Source organism: Chelonoidis abingdonii, chromosome 8 (genome assembly GCF_003597395.2).
Source record: "Chelonoidis abingdonii isolate Lonesome George chromosome 8, CheloAbing_2.0, whole genome shotgun sequence".
Lineage (NCBI taxonomy): Eukaryota > Metazoa > Chordata > Testudines > Testudinidae > Chelonoidis > Chelonoidis abingdonii.
In genome coordinates, this window is record NC_133776.1 from 60,953,214 (window position 1) to 60,970,851 (window position 17,638).

Genomic DNA, 17,638 nt, shown 5'->3' on the forward strand with positions numbered 1-17,638 from the left:
AAGAGAGCTTTAAACTAGGAATTTGTCCAGGTAATCTCCAAGCTGGAATTTAACATTGAGAGGGAAGAAATAGTAAGAAAGGATATAGCCGTGGGTAGGAGAATGAACATAAGGAGGGAGAGTAGTGTAGATACCAGTCTAATAGGTGATACTGGCGGTAGAATGTCTGTGCCTAATCGGGTAAAGAATGTCAGTGAAGTCAAACGGCAAAAATTAAGATGTTTGTACACTAATGCGAGGAGCCTAGGTAATAAAATGGGAGGAACTAAAGCTACGGGTGCAGGAAGTGAAACCAGATATTATAGGGATAACAGAAACATGGTGGTATAGTAGTCATGACTGGAGTACAGGTATTGAAGGCTATGTGGTGTTTAGGAAAGACAGAAATAAAGGCAAAGGTGGTGGAGTAGCATTGTATATCAATGATGAGGTAAACTGTAAAGAAATAAAAAGTGATGGAATGGATAAGACAGAGTCTGTCTGGGCAATAATCACATTGGGAAAGAAAGCTACTAGAGCCTCCCCTGAGATAGTGCTACACACTGCTGAGATCTGATTTGGATATGGATAAAGACCTCTTTAATGTTTTTAATGAAGTAAACACTAATGGGAATTGTGTGATCATGGGAGACTTTAACTTCCCAGATAACTGGAGAGCCAGTGCTAGTATAATATAGGCTCAGATTTTCTGGATGCACAGCTGATGGATTTTTCACCAAGTAGCTCGAGACAACAACAGGGTGATTTTGCCATTTAGATTGATTTTGGAGAGTTGAGGACCTCTAGAAGAAATGTGTATGATGACAACTAGTTCGAGTGATCTGAGTAATTCAGTTCAAACATAGATGGAAGGCATAAACAAAAATAGAGCTGGACTAGGGTTTTTTATTTGCAAAAGGGCGAACTTTAAAGAATTAAGATTTAAGTTAGGGAAGTGATTGGTCTGAAGAACGTGTGGATCTAAAGGCAGACGGAGGCCTGGGAATTACTCAAGTCAAAGTGCAGAAACTACAGAAGCCTGCATCCCAAGAAAAGGGATGGAAAATTTCATTAGGCCAAGTTGTAGACCAAGCTGGATGAGCCCCCCCCCCATCAAGAGTGAGATGGGGATTTAGCAACGGAAGCTCCTTATGTGAGTTCAGACCATGTAGGCAAATGTGACGATAGCAAAAGCCATGTTAGAGTTGGACCCTTGCAAGGAATTAAAACAATAGTAAAAGGATTCATATAGCCATTATAAATGAAGAAAACAAAGAGAACAAGTGGACCACTAAACACTGAGGATGGATGGAGGTTAAGATAATCTAGGCATGGTCCCAATTTAAACAATACTTTGCTCAGATCTTAATGAGCTAATGAGGAGCTTAGGAGATAATGGTGATGCAAATGGGAATGAGGCATTGGAGGTAGATTTACCACACTCTGAGTAGAGGCCAAATCAAGCTTACATGGGATGAAATTGCAGGGAAGGGTCTCAGAATTTCATCCAAGAATATAGAAGGAACTGCAATGAAATTACAAGCTATTAGAGAATTTTGGATGAATCAGTTAAATCAGCGTTGTATTGTACAATGGAGAATTGCATAACATAGTTCCTGTTTAAGAAAGGGGGAAAAAAAGGTTGCTGGAGTGACTAAAGCCTCATTAGTTGACCTCTGTAGTATGTAAGGTCTTGGAAAAAAAATTTTGAAGGAGAAAGTAGTTAAGGGACATTGAGGTCAGTGGTAATTGGACAAAATACATATGGTTTTACAAAAGGTCGATCGTGCCCAAACCAACCTTGATCTCACTTCTTGAACTGGTAACAGTTTTTTAACAGAACGCAGTGGATCTATTTTACCTCGTTCAGTAGGCATTTGATACAGTACCACATGGGGAATTATTAGTTAAATTGGAAAACAGATGGGATCAATATGAAATTGAAAGGTGGATAAGAACTGGTTAAAGGGGAAGACTACAACGGTCGTACTGAAGGTTGAACTGTCAGGCTGGAGAAGGTTGCTAGTGGAGTTCCTCAGGGATCAGTTGGGGACCAACCTTATTTAATCTTTATTACTGACCTTGGCACAAAAGTGGCAGTGTGCTAATAAAGTTTGCAGATGACCCAAGCTGGGAGGTGTTGCTAACACAGAGAAGGACAAAAGACAATCTGGATGACCTTGTAAACTGGAGTAATAGTAATAAGATGAAATTTAATAGTGAAAAGTGCAAGGTCATGCATTTAGGGATTAATAACAAGAATTTTGGTTATAAATTGGGGACACATCAGTTGGAAGTAACAGAGGAGGAGAAGGACCTCGGAGTATTGGTTGATCACAGGATGACTATGAGCCGCGCCAATGTGATATGGCTGTTAAAAAAGCTAATGTGGTTTTAGATGCATCAGGCGAGGATTTCCAGGAAAGATAAGAGGTTGTCGTACCGTTATACAGCACTGTGACCACCCTAATCTGGAGTACAGTATGCATTCTGGTCTCCCTATGCTTAAGAAGGTGAATTCAAACTGGAAACAGGAGCAGAGAAGGGCTGTAGGATGATCCGGGAATGGAAAACCTGTCTTATGAAAGGAGACTCAAAGATCTTGGCGTTGTTTAGCCTAACCAAAAGAAGCTGAGGGGAGATATGACTGCTCTTTATAAATATATTCAGAGGGATAAATATCAGGGAGGGAGAGGAATTATTTAAACTTAGTAACCAATGTGGACAAAGAACAAATGGATATAAACTGGACACTAGTAAGTTTGACTTGAAATTAGTGAAGGTTTCTAACCATTAGAGGAGTGAAGCTCTGGAAACCAGCCTTCCAGGGGAGTAGTGGGGACAAAGACCCATCTGGCTTCAAGATTAAGCTTGATAAGTTTATCGAGGGATGGTATGATGGGATAGTCTAATTTGAATTAATTGATCTTTGTTTATAGGCAGGTAAATATGCCCAATGGTCTGTGATGGGATGTTGGATGGGATGGGATCTGAGTTACTGCAGAGAATTCTTTCCTGAGTGCTGGCTGGTGAGTCTTGCCCACATGCTCAGGGTTTATTTGGGGTCGGGAAGGAATTTTCCTCCAGGAAAGATTGGCAGAGGCCCTGGAGGTTTTTTGTCTTCCTCTGCAGCCTGGGGCATGGGTCACTTGCTGGAGGATTCTCTGCACCTTGAGGTCTTTAAACCACAATTTGAGGACTTCAGTAACTCAGATATAGGTTAGGGGTTTGTTACAGGAGTGCATGGGTGAGATTCTGTGGCCTGCATTGTGCAGGAGGTCAGCCTAGATGATCATAATGATCCTTTCTGACCTTAAGTCTATGAATCTATGACCAGGTACTGAATGGCTAAGGGCCTGATACGGACCTCCCCCATCCTCACTCCCCTGCTCCCACCTCCCCAGTCCTCACCCCACCCTGCTCCCATCTCCCCTGGACTCACCCTTGCTGCTCCAACCAACACCAAGGAAAACCTCATCCCTCCGCTTCAACGCCCTGAAGCCTCTCACCTCCCCCTTGCTCACCTCTTCTATCTCCTCTGTCCCCAGCAGTTCATCTGCGGTCCGGGAGCGGGCATAGAGATAGTGCTCCATGGCCGTCTTCAGCACCCCCCGTCTGGGACACATCATTGTTCTCCTCCAATAAGTCCAGCTCCCCCGATGAGCTCTGGCCCTAACTGCCGCTGCTGGGCTGTGATTCTAGAACTGTTGAGCTTGTTGCCCTGGGAGTGTTCTCTCACAATGGCCTTCTCGCCAGCCTGCCAGGTGGCTTATGTGGCTGTTGTCATTTTAGGGGGCAGTTGTTGGAGAACCTGACTGGTCCTTCCTAATTCATATCCACTCCCTTCCTGGCACAAAGGATTGGCCAGGGCTCCCTGCAGAGACCCTCACCACTGCTCTTTGAGACCTGGATCCTGCTCCAGTTGATTTCTATAGCAAAACTTCCATTGACTTTGATGTGAGCAAGATCAGGCCATAACCGACTGCAGGGCCTGTTTTTGAGTTCCTCTTTGTGGCACATAGCCCTGCAGGCCTAGGAGCAAGAACATCTGTGATCTGCAGCCTGGGACTATGGTTTTCTTAGCAGCTCCTCTGGGCATTGGGAGGTAAGGGTGCCCCCACCCTCTGGCTTCCTACCTTATTACCTACTACCTCAGCTTTGAAGTTAGGGTTTTAGTGGTACAAGCATTTAAGCACTGTTGAGTTTAACTGGCTTGGCTATAAACTGGTGTCTTTCTATTATCTCCAAACATTGAGGAGCTCAATAGGATGAACCTTTAACTTCCCTGGCTCCTGTGGCATTACAAAGCTCACAGTGGCTCGGGGTGTTTTCCTCGGATCTCACTGCATTACAGAGTTCCTAATTCCCCAGGGTCCTCTGAGTCCCCAGAGCTGAAAACTCCACAGTGTAGTATGAGCTGAGCCAGAGAGGCAAGGGCTCAGGCGGGGAGAGTCTCAAAGCTGGGGAGTTGATGGCACACTCAGTTTTGTTCACACAGGGCTGAAGGGCAAATTTCCAAACTTATCTTGAGAAAATGCCTGCTCTGCATGCCTCGGTCATCACCACGTGTATACACTGGAGCCTTGGGATTTTCAGAGGGATGTTAGCATACACAGAGAGGTACCCAGCCAATGCTGTATCCATGGGAATCACTTAGGCATAGCCCTCCTACACAGTATGGAACTGCAAAAACTCTGCATATCATAAGAATGGCCACACTGGATCAGACCAAAGGTCCATCTAGCCCAGTATCATGTCATTCAACAGCGGCCAGTGCCGGGTGCCCCAGAGGGAATGAACAGAACAGGTAATAGTCAAGTGATTCATCCCATCGCCCATTCCCAGCTTCTGGCAAACAGAGGCTGAGGACACCATCCCTGCCCATCCTGGCTAATAGCCATTGATGGACATATCCTCCACTAATTTGTTTTTTGAACCCTGTTATAGTCTTTGCCTTCACAACATCCTCTGTCAAAGAGTTGTATAGGTTGACTGAGTTGTGTGAAGAAATACTTCCTTTTGTTTGTTTTAACCCTGCTGCCTACTAATTTCATTTGGTGGCCTCTAGTTCTTGTGTTATGACAGAGAGTAAATAACACTTCCTTATTTCCTTTCGCCACACCAGTCATGATTTTATAGACCTCTATCATATCCTTAGTCATCTCTTTTCCAAGTTGAAAAGTCCCAATCTTATTAATCTCTCAGCTGTTCCATACCCCTAATCATTTTTGTTGCCATTTTCTGAACCTTCTCCAATTCCAATATATCTTTTTTGAGATGGGGTGACCACATCTGCATACAATATTCAAGATGTGGGCGTACCATGGATTTATATAGAGGCAATATGATATTTTCTGTCGTATTATCTATTGTCTATTTCTTAATGATGCCCAACATTCGTTCATTTTTTTGCTACTGCTGCACATTGAGTGTATGTTTTCAGAGAACTCCACGATCACTTTCTTGAGTGATAACAGCTAATTTAGACCTCATTATTTTATATGTATAGTTGGTATTATGTTTTCCAACGTGCATTACTTTGCATTTATCAACATTGAATTTCATCTGCCGCTTTGCGGCGCAGTCACTCAGTTTTGTGAAAACACTTTGTAGCTCTTCACAGTCTGCTTTGGACTTAACTATCTTGAGTAGTTTTGTATCATCTGCAAATTTTGCGACCTCACTGTTTCCCCTTTTTTCCAGATCATTTATAAATATGTTGGATAGGACTGGTCTCGGTACAGACCCCTGAGTAACACCACTATTTACCTCTCTCCATTCTGAAAACTGACCATTTATTCCTTCCTTTTTTTCCCTATCTTTTAACTAGTTACTGATCCATGAGAGGACCTTCCCTCTTATCCCATGACTGCTTACTTTGCTTAAGAGCCTTTGATGAGGGACCTTGTCAAAGGCTTTCTGAAAATCTAAGTATGCTATATCCACCAGATCCCTCTTGTCCACATGCTTGTTGAGCCCCTCAAAGAATTCTAGTAGATTGGTAAGGCATGATTTTCCTTTACAAAAACCACATTGACTCCTCCCCAACAAATTATGTTCATGATGTGTCTGACAATTTTGTTCTTTACTATAGTTTCAATCAGTTTGCCCAGTACTGAAGTCAGGTTTACTGGCTTATAATTACTGGGATCACCTCTGGAGCCTTTTAAAAAATTGGCGTCACATTACCTACCCTCCAGTCATTTGGTACAGAAGCTGATTTAAATGATAGGCTACAAACCACAGTTAGTAGTTCTGCAATTTCACATTTGAGTTCCTTCAGAACTCTTGGGTGAATACCATCTGGTCCTAGTGACTTATCACTGTTTAACTGATCAGTTTGTTCCAAAACCATCTCTAATGACACCTCAATCTGGGACAGTTCCTCAGATTTATCACCTAAAAAGAATGGCTCAGGTTTGGGAATCTCCCTCACATCCTCATCCTTAAAGACTGATGCAAAGAATTCATTTAGTTTCTCCGCAATGGCCTTATTGTGTTTAAGTGGTCCTTCAGCAGCTCGATCATCCAGTGGCCTCACTGTTGTTTAGCAGGCTTTCTGCTTCTGATGTACTTAAATTTTTTTTGCTATTACTTTCTGAGTTTTTGCTAGCTGTTCTTCAAATTCCTTTTTGGCCTTCCTAATAATATTTTTACACTTCACTTGCCAGAGTTTTGGTCCTTTCTGTTTTCCTCACTAGGATTTAACTTCCATTTTCTAAAGGATATCTTTTTGCCTCTGACTGCTTCTTCTACTTTATTGTTTAGCCAGTGGCACTGTTTTGGTTCTCTTACTATGTCTTTTAATTTGGGGTATACATTTAAGTTGAGCCTCTATTATGGTGTCTTTAAAAAGTTTCCACAGATCTTGCAGGGATTTCACTTTTGGCGCTGTACCTTTTAATTTCTGTTTCACTAACCTTCTCATTTTTGTGTCGTTCCCCTTTCTGAAATTAAATGCTACTGTGGTGGGCTGCTGTGGGGTTTTCCATGCCACAGGGATGTTACATTTATATTATGGTCACTATTACCAAGCAGTCCAACTATATTCACCTCTTGGACCAAACCCTGTGCTCCACTTCGGACTAAATCAAGACTTGCCTCCCCTGTTGAGGGTTCCAGGACTAGCTGCTCCAAGCAGCAGTCATATGAGGTGTCAAGACAATGGGCGGTGGGTGAACCCCTGCTTTGGGGAGGCTAGCCTGCTAGCCCACCAGCCCCACCACTTCTGCTCAAGGCCTTGCCCCCTGCATGCTGGAGCCCTCAACCCCATCCAAAAGGAAAAGCCCTGAGGGCGCCCCCCAACCAGACCAAGCTGCCAGCTCCCCCAAGTGCTGGGCTGGCCCCAGTGTCGGGCTGAGCCACCACGTCCCCCTCCAACACCAGACCAGTCCTAGCTCTGGGGCTGAGCTGCTAGCCTCCTCGAGTGCCGGGCCCGTCCCAGTGCTGGGACAAACCACCGTTCCCCCACCCCTGACAGTCCTCCCTCCCACCACAGTCGGGCCAGGCCGAGAACTGCAAGCAGCCTCCCTGAGCACCAGCTCCTTCCACCCCAGAAGGCCACCCACCTGCTGAACTGCTGGCCCCAGCAGTGCCTGGCCGAGCCACCTCACTCTACCAGTCCTCCGCATCACTTCTTACTCCCCTGTCCTGAGGGAGCAGTGGGGACCTTGGGGGTGTGGGTGGAGTGGTGGAGGAGGTGGGGGTCTTGGGGAAGGGGGGTAGCCACCATGGTCCAATTGTCTGGCGGCGGGCTGGTTGCAGCATGGCCTATTATATCCACTGCCCATGCATAGAGCTTCACCTGGAAGGAAAGCCTCTCACTTGCCTTCTTTCAACTCCCTCTGAAACTCTTCTGTTACCTGTCTCTTTTAATGGCTCTTGAGTTCACTTAGCAAGACTTTATACGAAGTTGCCCTGCTTTGCTCAGCTCAGCTCAGCTCCACCCCTTGTCTCCAGGGAGCTAGTAAATACTCAGAGACTTCAAACAGTGGCTCCAAAGGTTATAACCTCATGGCCTTTAGCATGGCACCAAACAACAGACCTGTCTCAGCTGCTTACTCAGGGGCCCACGGCCCAGCTACGCAGCCCGTACATAAAGTGCAAACAACTCACCATGGACCAAGCATGCCAGTCACCATGTCCTGCTACCTTCAAGCTCCACCCTCTGAAACTCTCCTGTTAGTTGTCTTTCTTCACAGCTCAAGCTGTCTCGAACAGTCCAAGGAGCAGATTTTGCTGGCACAAAAGTTCACAGAAAGTGAATTTTGAAATAATTTCAGTATTTGCACTGAAAGTGCTTGCTTGTGATCCAGTCAGAGAACAGAAAAAGTATGATGTGATTGATGTGGCCAGTCACTTCTAAGCAATATGATTTCATTTTAGAATATTTGATGTTAATCCATAGATTAAAATATGTGAAAAGTTTTTGTGGGGGAAAAAATAAGTCCTCACTCTGAGGTTGGTTGCAACATGTCAGAGGCAGTTTATTCTCAAGCACTATTGCAAGGGGGAGAATGCACAATGGCAGGTCTCCCAAAAGATAAACAATTAGGGCAAGCATTTATGCCTTTTGTTATATATATTAATGATCAACTGCATTTTGCTTATCATAGAACATGGGGATTGGAAGGGACCTGAGGAGGTTGTCTAGTCCAGCCCCCTGCTCAATGTAGGGCCAATCCCCAATTAAATCATCCAACAGATTTTTCCCCCCTATCCCTAAATGGTCCCCTCAAGGATTGAACTTACAACCCTGGGTTTAGCAAACCACTGAGTTATCCCTTCCCTTCCCTTCCCTTCGTTCTCCCTGATAGCTTACTTTCCTCAGCAATTTCTGCTACAGTCTGTGTTCCATTCTTATCTAACTCAAGGTCGAAAAACAGCATCTCTTACAGTTCTTTTCCACTTGCCCCAGGTCTGCTTGGAAGTCTCACATTATTAGCTGTTAGAGTTAGCCTGACTCTTGCTCTTCCTGGAAGACTAAGATGTCTGCTCTTTTTCCAACTTTCACACACACCCCTTTTGTGCTTCTAGCACAACTATAAATTTTAAACCTCCATTTTCATCAAACCTTGTATTTCTGACTCTAGCTCACATGGTACAACCTTCTGGGGTTTAACTGAATACAACAACAAAGCATGGTTAGTATGAACATGGAAGTGCTATTATTAGTATATCCTTTATAACAACAATAACCTAACCCTAAACTAAACAACAACAATAAAAGCATTAACATTCCCATTGTAATAATGTAATGGGGTTGCTATACAACCTTAGTCACAGAACACAAAATATCATACTTAATAGAATAAGTTAGACACTCTATAGACTGTAAGAAAAGCATACTTTTCAATTTGATATATATATTTTGGAGCTTATGAATTTGCCCTTGTAATTCAGAGATTTTTCTGAATCTCTGGTAGGAGTAAAAGCAAATTTTGGAATTGATCAAGTGCTAAGACAGTCCAGTTGAATGGTATCTGGAACCTAAGGGCTAATTGTAGAATTCTATCTGCACGCCAATAAATGATATTATTGTCTGCAGCAATGGTGAGATTAAAATGTATGTCTTGCAAAGCTTAACATATACAAAGCTATCATTAGCTTGGAAAAATCAGGTGTCTTGTCAGGGTAGTTCCTTGTCCCATACTCTCCCAACAAACATTGTCATAAACAGTGACAACTTTCCCTGGCTTCAGTTTATATACACACTGAAGTCGTGGGGGTTCTAGCAGCCAGAGTGTCCATTGACTCTCTATCCTTATCCAAATGTCGGGTGTTATTCCAGGAGCACTGACTATAAATCGATTAGGCATACCAGGTAGTTTAATTTCCCAAATGTCTCCATGAATTATCCAATCCCACATGCATCCTTCCCTTGGACTCGGCAGGATTTGATATGTGGAAGGTCACACCCCTCCAACCGGCCCATATGCTTGGAAGGAGCACTGCGAACGTCTGCACTTCCACCCAGAAAATCTCCCAAGTATGTCTCCATGGCCACAAATCAGATGGCGCTCCTGAAGCACTGTAAGGGCAGTAGGCCACGCCTGATGCTCAAGATCACTCCAAATGGCCATAAGCTGGCCATTCAGAAAATCCCTTTTTTCTAAACATGCCAGATCCCACTGCAATTCCTTTCCTGCCTCAGTGATATTCAATACCATCTCTGTCAACAGCTTCTGGGTCATTGAGCTAAGGGCAGAAACGACATGTAATTTACCAACCCCAGCCTATACTTGGTTTGCTGTGCTCTAATAATAAGACCTGTGGCCTTTTTCAGTTGCTCTAACTTCTCATCATATGGTTGGCCTTTGTAAATGTTCCAAATTGTTGCTGCACTATTGGCACCATCCCACAGGGATCACTAAGGTGTAAGGCCTTAGCCATTGGGTTTCATTAAAGTATATTGTATTGTCTGTATTATAATGTGTTACAGGGGGGTAGTGGTAGTGAGAATAATGATGGGGGCAGTGGTCGTGGCAGCAAAGCACCTTTGGTATTTGTCATCTGAAAGCCAATTAGGGAAGGCTATACATGCTGAAGGTACTTGTCTGAAAGCACAGAGCCCAGTCCCCGGAATAAACCCAAACCACCACTCAATACCACAGTCCCAAGTGCAGTTCCCACAAGTTCCTCCCTGCTGGGTTAAGATATTTCGTCTCTTTCACCAGGGCCAATTCTTAATGTCTTTCGTAGTCAAGAATCCCTGGACTTTGGCAATTTCAGTGGAACGAACGTACCTTCTTCTTCTTTCCTGGAACAGTCATGGTTCTGCAGCATACAGGGGATAGGTTACCAGCACGTCACCCTGTAATAACCTCCAGCAGATGGTGAATGTATGGTGGTTCTATTAGTGGACAAGGGAGAGGTTACTAGCACTTCACCTTGTCCTTTTCTCCTGCTGTCCAGAAGGAGGAAAAAGTATCAAAAGGAGGGAGAGGCTGATCAGCAGCTGGAGGGTCATCTCGAGGTGGAGAGGCCTTCTTCCAGTGAGAAGCATGGGTCCAGGTAGCCAGTCCTTGGCACTTCACAGAAATGTTGGTAGTTAACAGGACTTGGTAAGGGCCTTTCCAGTATGGGGTCAGAGTGGTCTTTTGTTGATGGACCTTTATGTAGACTCAGTCTCCTGGTTCCAGCAAGTGGCAGGGTTGCTCAGGAGCCTTGAGTAGTGCTTCTTTCACCTCTGTATAAAAAGATCTGACACATTTAATTAGTGCCTGGCAGTTATTCAGCATTGTGTCATCCATTAAATGAATGTCCATCTGGGCAAGGGCCAGAGAAGGCACTGCTGGAAGTCGCATCAGGTATCCTGTTGTGGAGAGGAATAGCTCAGTAGTTTGAGTATTAGCTTGCTAAACCCAGGGTTATGAGTTCAATCCTTGAAGGGGGCCATTTAGAGAACTGGGGTAAAAATCTGTCTGGGGATTGGTCCTGCTTTGAGCAGGGGGTTGGAATAGATGACCTCCTGAGGTCCCTTCTAATCCTGATATTCTATGATCTCATGTGGGCTAAGTCCAGTCTTTCAATTGGGAGCAGCACTCATGCTAATGGCAAGGCATTTAGCCATTTTAAGTTTGTTTCTGCACAAATCTTGGCCATTTGTTTTTCAGAATCCCATTCTGAAGTTTCACTGCATTCTTTTACTATCTGTCCAGTAAAATGAAGTCCCACAGTTACTGTTGATACTCACAGGTATGCCAAATCATGGTACAAAATCCTTATGCAACAATTTCACAACAGTCTTGGCATCTGCCCTTCTGTAAGGGAAGGTTTCAACTCAGTTTGAAAATACATCAATTAAAACTAACACATACAGATAATTACAGCATTTAGGCATTTGAATAAAATCACTCTGAATATTTACAAAAGGTCCCCAGGAAGAGTGTGCTGCTTTTCTAGCTTTAACTGCTTTTTCAATATTATGTTGCTGGCCGTATTATTCCAATATTATATTGTTGAATTTCTTCCCTCAGTGAGTCTACAGGAAAGGCAGATCAGCACTGTATGTGGCCAACAACACAATTGCAAGCAGGTATGGGAGGCCGAGGGGAAGAGAAACAAGAGAAAGAAGCAGAGAACGAATGAATTCATCACTACAGCTAACAAACTCAATGCAAAAATAAGAGAACTACAGCCCAAGGCCAGCTGCTACCTGCCAAGACAGAAGGCAAGGAAGGTCCAACCCCCGCTCAACCAGCTGTGAGGAAAAAAAGAACTAAGTGAGACACACGGCTCTAAAGATAACAGTGAGAACAGTGAAGGCCAAGGCAGAAAAAACAGTCTTTCGGTGCCGGGATGTTTTGGAAAAAGAAAACAACAGATCTAAAACTACAAAGATGGAAAAACACCAACTACCAGGCAAATTACTTTTAGGTGCATACCAATCTCGTTAACTGCAGCAATCATTCCCCCCCCCCCAACCTTTGCTCGAAATAGGGCACTCCAAGAACATTTCTCAGCTTGGCGCAGCCTCTGTCACGTATATTAAAACCTTAGTATTTCCTGATAATATCTAAACCCCTTTGTATTCCAGGTTGGATAAAACAAGTATCTGCATTAACTCTAACCCTTCTATTTGGTTTTGAACTAGACTGTCCTATAAAAAATTAAACACAACAATTCTAGCCACAAGATAAATACCACAAGGACATAGACACAGAACACCATTTCTATTGTACCAGTAAATGCATGGTATGTCGGACTGCTCTTTAGCTGGCATTAGCTTGCTCTAATTTTCTAAAAGACAAAAACATTTTCCTACCCCTTCTGGGGTGATCAGTCAGTGTTTAAAATATGTCTTTCTTATACAAATACCTTTGCTGATTGCAGGCAAGACAGAGGAATTACCCCCGTATTTTCACTTTTACTTAAAAGGAACACAATTAACTTTTACCAGAGTTCTGATTGGCTGTTACTTTTAGCTCCTATTTTCAAAGACACACAGTAATTCAAAAGGAAAACACCAACTATTGTAGCCCTTTGGAACCTAATAGGATTTTAATTAAGTAGCACTGCATATTTCCATTTTCCTCACCCCTTTTACAATATACATTACATGTATTCTTTTCCTTGACATTCCTGTCATACATTTTGGGTGGTTAAATTCCAATAGACACCCCGTATGTTTTCTCTAATCTGAGTAAAATGTTCATAGCCAAATGATTTTAATTAAATAGTCTCTTTGCCTGGATTTATTTAGAGACATTTCTTTGGAAAAGGGCCCATTTTTCCCTCAGAATGACGGCAAAGAAACCAGGAATTCTTTCATAACACCTTTTCTTCAACATTTGTACAAAGTTTCACTGCTTAATTCCCTCCAGTAACTACAGAGTTAATTTCCCCCTTTCTTTCCTTAAATCACTTGCTTATTTTCCCAAAATGACACCTCAATCAACTCAGATTTTATCATTCCAATTATTATTTTAGGGATCTGAATTTCCCATGTTTGCATTTACTGCATCCTTTACTTCTGCCACTATGCTTTCAAGGTTTCCAGCCCCTTTCCCGATTTTTTCTTTCTGCTCCCTGCCTGCTCGTCTGGACCCGATCCTTTTTTGCTTGCTGCATCATTACTTTCCATGGGCACAGGCTTTGTTTCGCTACCAATTTAGTAAGGAGAGTGGGCTTCTCAACTAACCTTCACCCTCCCTAGTCCTTTTCCTTAACAATATCACTCACAAGAGTCACCTGAATCATTCCCCCAATTGGCGTTTTAACTGTTCAGTTTTTCTCTAGCTGTCAGGTACATGTCTCTTCTCTTTTTCCTCAACTCCTCTTATTGCCTGGTCCTACTACAACCAGGGGTAGACCCACCTGCAAGCCCCCCCGGCCTTTTTTTTTCTTTTTATACTCACGAACACGCTGCCCGGGCTGGCCAGGCCAGGGATAGGAGAGAGAGAGAGAGAGAGAGATGGGTGGAATGTTATCCTGTGCACAGGTTGAATAGTGGTACACTGAAAAATCTCCAACTTGCTTCTGCTCTTGGGTTTTTCTCTGCCATGGGGTCTCTTGGGGTGCCCCTTTCAGAGACCTTTGCTCAGTATTCCAGTCCAGACCAGCTGCCTGTGGTTCCTTCAGTGTCCCCAAACCACACCAGCTCCAGGGTCGCAAAGGCAGACTGTTGGATCTCACTGGTAACTGTAAGTTGTATTGCCTTTGGTTTGCCTTTGTACCTTTTTTTCACAGCCAGCTGGGGCTGAAAGCAGTTTTGTTGTTGTTGTTGTTTGTTATTTTTTTTCCCTCTGTACTTGGCATGGTCTATGTTAACTCTTGACCTTGAACGCAGAGCAGTTTTCTCTTTATCTCTGGGCCAAGTTGAATTTTCAAATTAACCCATTCCTTTCCTCAATAGATAAATTGTTCCCACTGTGTATCAGAGGCTTTTGGTAATGCAAGGGTTCCTCTGAGGTATGTGAGTTTAGCTAAATCAAAGGTACCTTCTATTGGGAATTGTTTAGATGGGTTATCCTGCGTGCAACAGTTCCAATCTCTAAATACCTGCAGGTTCTTGGGCCATACTGCACATACATATAATATGCAGGGGTGTCCTTTGGCGGTGAGGGGGAATTCTTAGTCCCCCACCCATTTTGCAATCACACATGCCAGGAGAGGCACCCTGTCTGCTAGTGGCTCATAAACTAGGGAATCTTGGGAGGGCACCTTGTCCACTAGGTTAGTGGCTCATAAGCTGGAAAGGATTTCCCTCACTCTGGGAGATGCCCTGTCTGCTCAGCAGCTCATGAGCTAAAAAAATTCTCACTCTCTCACTTCCTGGGAAAGGGTCCACTGGGTCAGTGGCTCATAAATAAGGAAAAATTCCTATCTGCTGAGTCACAAGATTCAGCTGACCCCCCCTTGCTTTCAGAACTCCCACATGGGGTAGCCCTGGGGCGGCTGGAGTCAGCTTAGTCTTAGACTTGGTCAGTGGCTCATACCCAGCCTTTATTCATTCAAACACACATATTCACATACACACATACACTCATTCCCCATATCTAGATGCATCGTTTTGTTGGTTGGTTGTTTTTTTTTTTCTTTTTTAACCTGAGGGCGTTACCACAACCCCTCCATCTGGACTGAACACACCTGTGTTCTTCTCTGAGGGCATTACCACAGCCCCTCAACTCAATAGGTCTGACCTAAGCCACACATTGGTTTTACCCTGGGTCAACAACACATTTCCCAGCTCTGTGTAAGCATACAACCAATCTTACATGGGGCAACCAATTCCCCAACACTGTTCTGCCTCTGATCTGGTTCCATAAGCAAAAGTTTGCATGATGTGAGCCCAAAGGGACAGATGGCTCCACAAGCAGTCTTCCTGCAACACCACAATAGAGATTTCAAAGGTCTCTTACCTCTGTTATGGTGCCATGGGGTTCGCAGGGGAACATTCTGTAGTAGTTTGTTGCTGTCTCAGCTGCACGTTTGCCATCCGAGTCACGGCACCAAATTGTGGGAGAAAAAACGAGTCCTCACTCTGAGGTGGGTTGCAACATGTCAGAGGCAGTTTATTCTCAAGCAATATTGCAAGGGGGAGAATGCACAGTGGCAGGTCTCCCAAAAGATAAACAATTAGGGCAAGAATTTATACCTTTTGTTACATACAGTAATGATCAACAACTGCATTTTGTTTATACATATTCCTTCCTGATATCTTACTTTCCTCATCAATTTCTACTGCAGTCTGTGTTCCATTCTTATCTAACTCAAGGTTGAAAAACAGCATCTCTTACAGTTCTTTTCCACTCGCTCAGGCCCTACTTGAAAGTCTTGCGTTATTAGCTATTAGAGTTAGCCTGACTCTTGCTCTTCCTGGAAGACTAAGATGTGTGCTTTTTTTCCAACTTCCACAGTTTGAATAACTAATTTAATTAAGTAAATCAGGAGTGGGTCATGGATATTTTGCAAGCAGAAAAAGAGAGTAAATTTGTAGAATAAATTGTTAACTGGAAATTATTTGCCTAGATCTTTGTTTGATAGAATTTAGCATTTGGAATAAGTGGTTGCTTGCAACATATATTAACCCCTTATAATTAATAATCTCTCCCACCTCATATTTAGCTGTGGCACTCTGTTTACCTTTTCCAGGCCTAAAGAAGAGCTCTGTGAGGCTTGAAAACTTGTGTCTTTCACCAACAGGAGCTGGCCTTTTCTGTCTCTCATTCTGGGACCAACACAATTATAACAATACTGCAAAAGCTGAATGGAGTAGGAAAGAATAAAGATGCTGAAAGCTTTGGTGTTCCCTTTCTTCTCTATTGAGAGTTTCAGAGGAGATAGAGGAGAACTGCTATTATTAATCAGCAACTCAGTCTGAGTTTTAGCTTTATTTTCATGTTAAGTGCAGTAACTGTGTGTGTCCATGGTCATAGCTGTTCAAAGCCATCTCAGATTTAAAGGGACATTGTTAAGTTGTTTTAAAACATTCAGATTTCTGACAGAGCACCCTTTAAATAGCATGGACAGGATGTTTTTCAAAAATTCCTTTTTACAGTGTTTCCAAGTCTTGTGATATTTGGTGACTATTTTTACACACACACACACACACACACACACACACACACACACACACACACACACACACACACACACACACACACACACACACACACACACACACACACACACACACACACACACACACCAGTCTTGGAGTTGGGACATTGTGTGAGAATCTTAGCTTTCATTAAAAGATAAGTGTCTGGGCTTGCAAATGTGAACTCTAAAGGCAAAGACTCCAAAGTTGTTTTTTAAATGCTCATGATTTTTTGGGCCTGACTCACAATGTTTGAACACTTGGGATTGGCAATGCTGCGTTAATATTTTGTTTTATAAGACTTTTCCTTCTCCCTTCTAATCCTTAATAAGGATCTCTTGGGTAGACCTGGCAGCAATACCAACAACCATGTGCAGCCTCTGACCTCCACCCTTCCCCTGCTTCTTCCTCTCTGCACCCACATCCCATTTCAGCTGTGCTGTTGTTGTTACCAACAAACAACCACTTGTGGGGTCTGGGGATGAGCATAGTCATGAGCTCCACCAGCACTAGGCCCAGGGAACACTGCCTATGAGTTCCACTCCCTAATGAGTGCATAAGAGTTCTGTCAAAGTGGAATTGCTACATATGTTTCCTCTAATCTTTCATTAAAAGGAATCTTTGGTACACAAATTTCAGATAGAAATGTGACCCTGCCCTTTTTAATATTGGTTGTGGTAGGCAATCTATGCAGATGTGTCTGCAGAAATTTTGTTCGCAGAGATGGCATGTGTTACCTATGAGACTCTTGCCACTTCAGAACTTCAGCTTGACTAAGAAATCACAGAAGCATTAGGTGATCAGTTGGCAACGGGACTCTAGTCTGAAGATAAGAAAGAGGGAAGACTAGCTCTCATAGTCCACATTTCACACAAATCCCATAAAAGGATGTAGTGGACCAGATCAAAACTGTGCTGCCAGGGAAGTGGTACCTATTACAGTTACAGCTCTGGGCTTAGTTAGAGTTTCTGACTATGTGGATCAGCATTTGGCTGTGGCACAAGATAGACAGGGACTGGGGAGTTTTCAGAGACTTCAGGGTTAGCAAGTGAACTAGACTTGCTGAAGAGTCTATATTTCCACACTGCTGACTGAGCCTTCTGTTTATACCATGTA